Source organism: Propithecus coquereli, unplaced genomic scaffold (assembly GCF_000956105.1).
Source record: "Propithecus coquereli isolate 6110/MARCELLA unplaced genomic scaffold, Pcoq_1.0 Scaffold59, whole genome shotgun sequence".
In the NCBI taxonomy this organism is placed as follows: Eukaryota; Metazoa; Chordata; class Mammalia; order Primates; family Indriidae; genus Propithecus; species Propithecus coquereli.
In genome coordinates, this window is record NW_012151840.1 from 3335870 (window position 1) to 3344539 (window position 8670).

An 8670-nucleotide genomic window follows, 5' to 3' on the forward strand; every position below is an offset into this window, starting at 1 on the left:
ACCTGCTTCTGAACTGAAATGATCCTAGAAATCGTGAATCATCCTTCTCCTGAGTCTCTCAGGCTGTCTTTCTTGGATGTTTCTTCCAGAAGACCCTATTCAGGTCTGCAGGATACAGCAAAGGCCCTCAGGCCCGTGGGAGGGCACAACAAAAACCACCAATTGGTGATACCCAGAGTGATTTAGATTAATGGATCACAGTGTCTAACAATACCGGAATGTCTTTAAAAAGACATTTATTAGTCATCGTCATTTCATTTAGGTAGATAGACTCGTTTACATTCTCATTCTCCTAAACATTTATTTTTTTTTTTGGTTGCTTAACTGGTTTTAATAACACGACATAAAGCCCTTAGACTTGACATAATCATTATGTAAAATATGTAGATGAATACTGTCTTCTTTTAAAAATATAAATAAACAAGATGTGAAAATAGACAAGTTTCCATTAAATACATGAAAATTTTTTTAAAAGAAAGTTTTCCTTTCCACGTTATTTGAAGAAGGAAAATTATCATTTTAAACAATATTCAAGTTTATGGAACAAATTTTTAAAAGTATTATAAAATGTTTAACTTTTATCAGCTGAAAGGTTTATGTTGCTCCCAAATTTTGCATCTAAGTGAACTTTCAAATCTGCTAACATCTGCAGAATTGATTCCACTCTGGATTCTAAGGCTTCGATATCTTCTTGCAAAATTTTATTTGCTGCTTCTAACATTTCCCTTGTTTCCTCTAAAAAATGGCTGATGGAACATCACCATTTGATAAGGTATCATGAAGTAGCCGTCATCCACAAGCATGACGTTGTCACCAGCAGCTTCTAAATTTTGGAGTTGCTTCTTTTTTAACCTCTATTTCTTCCTGCAGCTCTGCGATTCTATTTGTATTCCATGCAAATTTGTTTATCTTTTGTTGATCTCCAAAAGTAACGCTGACATCTTCTGCAACCACCTTCTTCACAGTGGCCACCATTTTCAGTCTCCTAAACATTTAGTGGAAGTAAAGTAGTTTATTCTGACCAGTAAAGCCAGTAAAGGAAATTTGGAAAGTTTGATTAATTAGGCTTTCCATGAGAAAATAAACTTAATTTTTGGATAAATGAATATTTTGCTAACAATATTTTCTACACTGTGACTATAAAGAGCTGTCTTCTTCTTTTCAATTTTTTTTTTAAGAGACAGGGTCTTGCTCTGTTGCCCAGGCTGGAGTATAGTGGTGCAATCATAGCTCACTGAAACCTCAAAACCCTAGGCTTAAGCAATCCTCCCACCTCACCCTCCCAAGTAGCTAGGACTACAGGCATACAACACGATGCCTGACTACTATTTTTCTTTTTTTGTGGAGACAGGTCTCAGCATGTTGCCCAGGCTGGTCTTAAACTCCTTGACTCAAGCAATCCTTCTACCTTGGCCTCCCACACTGCTGTATTACAGGAGTGAGCCACCATGCCTAGCCAGGAGCTGTCTTCTAAGATGAACTAAAGCTATCAAATCAACCATCCTTTACTTGAGATTGGGCTACTGGCCAATGAGTGAGGGCAGTACTGCTAACACCTACACAACATGCCTGCAACAACTGCAGCTTTACTTTATCTTGGAAAACTTCTTTTCGGAAAAAAAAGGATAAATAGGGCAGGAGGAGGGGAGCTATCAAATCAGTCTGTATTAGTCAGCTCTGGCTGCCATAACAAAAAAACACAGAAATTTATTTCTTAGTTCTGGAGGCTGGAAGTTCCAGATCAAGGTCCTGCAAAGTTTGGTTTCTGGTGAGGGCTCTCTTCCTGGCTTGCAGGTGGCTACATTGCCCTCACATGGCTTTTATCTGAGCACCTGTGGAAAGGGAGAGCGCGAGCTCTCCAGTGTCTCTTCTTCTAAGGACACTAACCCTATCCTACCCGGGGCCCACCCTGTGACCTCATTTAACCTTAATTACTTCCTTACACCAAATACAGTCACACTGAGGTTTAGGGCTTCAACATATGAATTTGGGGGGGACACAATTCAGTTCAGAGCACAGTATTATTTGTGCTATATTTGTCTAGGGATTTATTTTATCTTTATTTTGTCCAAAATAAATCCTTATTTACCTACGAATTTATTTTGCCACACCTCACTTACTTGAACAGAAGATTCTCAAAGCGTCTTCTGTATTTATTTCTGTATTTATATATCAAATAGTAACAACTATATACCTTATTGATCATGCAAAAAATAGTAATAATAAAAACTATAAATTATGTTTGAAAGCTTTAATGTTGAAGTTCTCTGAGCATTTTCCTGCTATGTTAGCCTGACATCAGTCTGCACTTTTTATTCCTTTTTTTTTTTTTTTAGACAGGATCTCACTCTCTTGCCCCAGGTAGAGTGCAGTGGCGTCACTGAAACTGACTGCAACCTCAAATTCCTGGCCTCAAGCTATCCTCCTGCCTCAGTCAGCCTCCTGGGTAGCTGGGACTACAGGTGTGTGCCATGACACCCAGCTAATTTTTCTATTTTTTGTGGAGACGGGGGTCTCGCTCTTGCTCACGCTGGTTTTGAACTTCTGACCTCAAGCAATCCTCCTGCCTCAGCCTCCCAAAGTGCTAGGATTACAGGCACGAGCCACCGTGCCCGGCCAGAATTTTTTATTTCTCATCTTATAATCTAGCAGCCAGCCATTCATTCAATTCAAAACTAACTTGTTTTTTTTTTCAAGTTTAACCTTCAGCAAATGTCTAAAGTTTTCCTAAAGTATAATTCATTTCTTTGCTGGGAATTCTTGAGTTCCATTATTTTTTAGATTTATAGAAATGCTTACTAGTTTCTATAAGCTAGTCAAAACAGAAGTTTCCCTTAATTTAAGAGACTTTATATTTTCCTCGTGTGACAGGACTCCAGAGGTGGCCAATTGCGCCAAAGGTAACGGCGCTTGTGTCTGTGAGTCCATCTTGCACCTCTTGCAATGTCTGTTTCTCCCCAGAGGGGGCGTGTCTACCAATGAAGATCTGCCCTCCTGAGGGTATTTTTATCCCTTTCGTTCTGCAGCGCGTGCAGAATGCAGGTCTACCTGGGCGACCCAGCTGAGGACGATGTGGACGGTGGTGGGCGGGGCCCCGCTGCACAAGCAGGCCCCTTCTTTTCAGCTGCCCCTTCTCCCTGTCTGGAGGCCCCGCTTGGCCCCCATCATTGCTCTGGCCAATCAACGGGGACGTCCCAATCCTTCACGATGGCGGCCATTCCGGCCCACATCTCACCCCAGCTTTTGCCACCCTCCCCTCTTCTCTCTGGGTCCTCCTTATGGCAGTGTTCTATGATTTCAGTAGATCAAAGTAAAAATTTTATTCCAGAAGACAGTAACGCTAGGAGGAAAGAATGAAGAAAACTGACACACGGCAATGCAAGCCCATCCAGTCAGGAAATGGTGGAGACAGAGTGAGCAATCAGTTGCAGACAGGCGGGTGACACCCGCGGCTCCTCCAACCGGGACAAGGCAGAAACAATGCCAGCAACCCCTTCATAGTACCTGGGCATCTCACACTCTAGAGAGCCCAGAGTTCATTATAAAGATAGATATTTAAGAGTTAAGTCTCTCTGAACCTATTCTTGTTCCGGGGGCTGCCTGATTTTAAAAAAGAGTTAAGCTCTTCCGTCATATAACAGATTTCCTTATGTATGAATAGGTGTTCTGTCTTTGATCCCCTTGCCTATCACTGGCCACTGCCCAGCGGAGGCCTAGCACCATGATATGGGCAGGCAACTTCTGACTTCTTGATAAATCATGCTAGAGTTCCCACATTGTTCAAAGGTCTATATTCTAAAAGCCAGCACCTCCCTTTTCCCCCTGTTAGACTCAGGCAAGAAAAGCTACTGTTCCTGGCTGATCTAGAGCACTCCCCTCGCCGCCACCACCATGGGCCCTCCTCTGGCCATAAAATGACAGTCAGAAGGGCCCAGCTAGACTTGCTCAACCGGAGCCAACATTGCCTCCCAAGAGAACAGTGCTACTCAAAGTACGGTCCTTGAACTACTGCCAGTCAACACACTGCTCGTCACTGTCCACAATGAGCTAAGTATAGAAATGAAAGCAAGCATCTAGAAACTTTTATCGCAATTTGCCTTTGCTGCAACATCAAAGCTCCTAATCATTTTCCATTTTCCAGGAATTCATTTTCATTGTATTTTACAAAAATATCAGCCTATCACTGGTCGGAAACTTTAAACTTTGATTCACCTGAAGCACTATTCTAGACTCTGGCATTTTCTGCCTAACTGGTCCCAAGTCCGCTTCCAGGACCTATGCAGCCCTCAGCCTTGGGTATCCCCACTCTAGGACGGTGAGCAGATCTCTCCTGTGCGCACACCTGGCCGCAGTAGGTGGCCAGGAACAGCTGTTTGTAGGGGTGCCGATGGAGCTTGGACTCGTGTGCTGGGTGTCCTTCAAGAGCAAGGCCCTCACAGTGCAGAATGGGGGAAGACTGAGGGCCGGGAAGCAAAAGGTGGCGAGTTCTGACATTCGAAGCTAACATTTCGAGTTGTGAAGATACATCTGTCAAGGTCGAAGACAGAGCAAACTGTAACGGTCCCTTTGCCTGGTCTCTTAACTCCTCCACACTCAGGCATGTGGTACAGGGGCCTCCCTTGATTACTTGCCCTGGGTCCCAGGAACGTTCCAGGCAGGCCTGCCTAAGGCATCCCTAGATGGACTTTTAAACTGCATGCCCTTTGTAAAAAGCACGTGAGCATTTCATTGCATAGCTTTCACTGGATTTTCAAAGGAGAACCTGAGCCACAGGGATTAAGAACCACTGGCCAGGATGCCCCAGAAAGTCTGGCGGTGCACATTGGCTGATTCCACTATGCTGGTTCCAAAGACAGGGTGCAAGGCTGTCTTTTCCCCCCTTTCTGATGTGAGGACAGACCTGGAGAACAGCCAGCATCTGGGGTACTGTGGGGTCCCCTGGTCTTCCAACATCCTTTGTATTTTCCCCTCCGGTGGAGAACCAGCTCTCAGGTGTGAGCTGCTGCGTTTTCACCTCCAGCCCCAGCAGGTCTCCAGGTGTTGTATAATAGAAGCAGCTACTCGGGACTCCCTGGGGGCGCCCGGGCACACACCCCCGCTCCGCGGGCAACGCGCAGAACAGGCACGCGTGGTTCCCGGCGTCCCTCCCCGCCCGCAGCGGGCGCCTAAGCCGGAGCCCACGCACAGCAGCCCGCGCCCTGGGTTCGCTGGGAGCGCGGGACCGAGGCCGCGGGGGACCGCTAAGAGGGGCACCTGGGCTCGGCTGGCAGCTGCGCATCGCGGGTCTGCGAGCTGAGACCAAGAGTGGCTCCCAGTGAGGCAGTGGGGAGTGGGACGACATGATCCTTTCCTTCCACCTGTGGCTCTCTCCTCCCGTTTTGCAGGCCAGTAAACCCGCGCGCCCCCTCCTCCTCGCCGCAGTACTCGGGCCCACACAAGTCCCTGCTGGGTCCTGGGAGACAGAATGCAAGGCTCAGGCCTCGCAGTCTCGCCTCAGTGGCAGGGTGGAAGATTTCTGCAGAACCTCCAGCCCAGGCAGACCCCAGGCTGTCCTAGGCTAAGGGGACTCCCTCATTTTCTGTTCAAAAGCACTTTTTTTTTTTTTTTTTTTTTTTTTGAGACAGAGTCTCACTCTGTTGCCCAGGTTGGAGTGCAGAGGTGTCACCACAGCTCACTGCAACCTCAAACTCCTGGCCTCAAGTGATCCTTCTGCCTCAGCCTCCCAAAGTGCTGGAATTACAGGCATCGAGCCTGGCCTCCAAACCCGTTGTTTAGCAAGATTAGGGAGAGTCGCATTGTTCACCTCCAGACTGGACTTCTGCCCAACTCCACCCTCCAGAGCCTGTACTCAGCCGCCCGTCGGACGGCCCACCAGCACCTCACACTGAACGTTCCTCGTGCCCCGTTCGAACGTGCACGTGCACGTTCGAACGTGCCCCGAATCGAAGGTGATTTTTCTCTAACACCTGCTCCTGCTCCCACATCCTCAACTGCAGTAACTGGCACACTGTCTTTCCAGTCACCAAAGCCAGACACACACGCCCTGGAGAAAACCCTGCGACATCTGCTCTGGGCCCACACACTCTACGTCATGTATTTCATCCTCTTCAATGTGGACTGTGAAATGATTAAACTGCAATGTCCTGAGCCACTATTTCCCAGTGATTGTGATCCAGGCAGGGTCACAATAGCCATATTTCTGCCCCCAAAGAGGGACCATTTAAGTTGGGACTCAAAACACAAGGACATTCTTTTGCCAGAAAGGCTCACTAGTACCACCTGCCTTGGTCCTGCAAGAAAGAATGGAGAGAGAGCAGCGTGCTCAGTTAGACAGGCAGGCAGCTGCAGCATCCCACTGTTGCCACCCTCCGGAGCACAAGGGAGGGAGTCGCTGATAAAGACCTGGGACTGTAGACTGTCCACTTCGGAGAGAGCAAGCCATGGGGAGATTTCCTGCACTAACCATTGGAGCTCAGAGGCTGAAGGGAGGAGCTGAATTCTTATCTCTGTTCTCAGAACAAAGTCTGCACCCATGTTTTTACCATTGTGTGTGGGAAGTTTGGGTTTAAAGAGCTACATCCTAAGGTCAGGGGTGGGGGACATGGGGGTGGCTCTGAGTCCAGTAGAAGAAAAGGTAGCTGTTCTAGGCTTCAGTGCAGTCTCTCCTCTGGGGTTTCAGTGTCCTATCTTGAAGGACTGTGTCCTGACCCCTGTGAGTGATGTTGATCTCCTGTTTGACCCTCCCAACCCTTCCTGGAAACGTTTCAGTTCTCAGTGAGTTGCGGGCGCTGCCCTGTCCTGTACCCAGCTGGGGAGGGTGTAGACTTTATCTTGCTGGGCCGAGAGAGGGAGGTCTTTCCCAAACATTTCCCAAGGCCGAGAGTTTATAAACAAAAAACCCACAAAAAAGAAACCAAAAAATCCCACAAAATGTGACTCACGCCTGTAATCCCAGCACTTTGGGACGCCAAGGCAAGAGGATCCCTTGAGGCCAGGATTTCGAGGAGACCAGCCTGGGCAACAGAGCAAGACCCCCATCTCTACCAAAAATTTTAAAAAATTAGAATCACTTGAGCCCAGGAGTTGGAGGTTGCAGTGAGCTGTGGTGATGCCACTGCACTCTAGTCCAGGCGACAGAGCAAGACTCTGTCTCAATAAAAACCAAAAAACAAAAAACCATGGGTTTGAAAGGCAACATTCAAGGTCCTTGCACAGACCAGAAAGGCTTAGAGCCAGGGATGGAACCCTGGGGGAAAGAACAGAGGAAGGAACTCCAAGGAAGAAGACAGAAGGGGCAGCCAGAGAGGCAGCAGGGAATCCAACAGAAGCTTTAAAGTAGCTGACAGAGGGCAGAGGTTCAAGGAGAAGGTGGCCAGCAAAGTGAAAGGACTAAAAGGTTGCAAGTGAGATCAGACCTGGAAATGTCCGCTGGACTTGGCTGACATGAAGGTCAAAGGTGATTTTAGTGAAAGCATTGCAGGGGCTGGTGGAGAAGCCAGCTTGCAGGGAGTGGAGAAGGTGAGGAAGAGGAGGCGCCTTCCGAGACACTTGGCTAATAAGGATGGACACACAGCACAACACAGTTGATGGGGTGAAAGCTGGTGATGGGCGAGAAAAAGAACTGAACACATTTAGCTGGTGAAGGGAAGAAGGGATAGAGAGGGATCTGAGCTAAGGTAAAGGGAGGAGGGTGATGATGGAGGGGAAAGGAAGGTGGCGAGGTAGGAGGCAGGAAGGGCCGGAACCAGGGATAGCAGGGTGCTCAGGGCCCCGCTCCGCAGGCGGAGGCGGGGAAGGGCCCAGTGTCTGTGTGCAGTGAGATTTGTAGGTGAGAGGGAAAGCTGAAGAAGTTATTTTCCCCTGTCAAGGAGGAGGCAGAACCATCTGCTGAGGGTCGGGTGGGAGGTGGTGGGAAGGTTGAGGAAAGGGTGAAAGTTAAGAATAGTCAGGGAGAGGCAGGAGAAGCAAAGCAGCGAGGGATGCCAGCACGGCCCGGCTGCGCTGCAGGGAGAGCCCGCGGCCGGCTCCTCTGCTCTCGGGGTGCTGTGCTGTCCCTTCGCGTTCCGCAGCTCGCGGTGCGACAGTGCTCCTGGGCAGGGCGACGGATGTCAGCCCGTGGGCTCTGAGCTGCCCTGGGAAGCACACGAGGGCTCACGGAAGGGGGGCGAGACCAGGAAGAGGGAGGCGGCCGCAGTATGTTGGAGGGGGGAAGAGCCGAAGGACGCCGCGCGGTGAGATGCGGGCGCCCGTGCGCGTGAGCTGCTGCCGTGGAGCGGAGGTGAACGCCCTTAGCAGGGAGGAGGCCCGGGGAGAACAAGGCCAGAGTCAGACAGACTTGCCACCCACATGGTCAGGAAAGGCACTGGGATGACGATGACAGTGGGACTCGGGGCCAGAAGACAGCAAAACAGGTGCCCAAGTCCTCAGGGAGTGCAGGGAAGGAAGGAGGAGCTCGAGGGATGCCTGTGGAAGGAGGGGAGACCACGGGGAGTCTGAGTGGCAGGAGCCTCAAAGGAGGTTGTCTACACAAAGATGGAAGGAAAAACGTCTGCAAGTGGCAATAAGAGTAACAACGCTGGCCCTGCCCCTCAGACATACATAACAGGGTCCTGGGTGAGGGACAGCCGCGGGTGAGGTGTGGGGGCACAGGGAGGACACCCTCAGTAGCTT

General features: G+C 49.2%; 1 pseudogene; it reads right to left on the reverse strand.

Moving 5' to 3' along the window:
- Positions 1-571: 571 nt before the first annotated feature.
- Positions 572-975, reverse strand: LOC105821842 (annotated as a pseudogene).
- Positions 976-8670: the final 7695 nt, after the last annotated feature.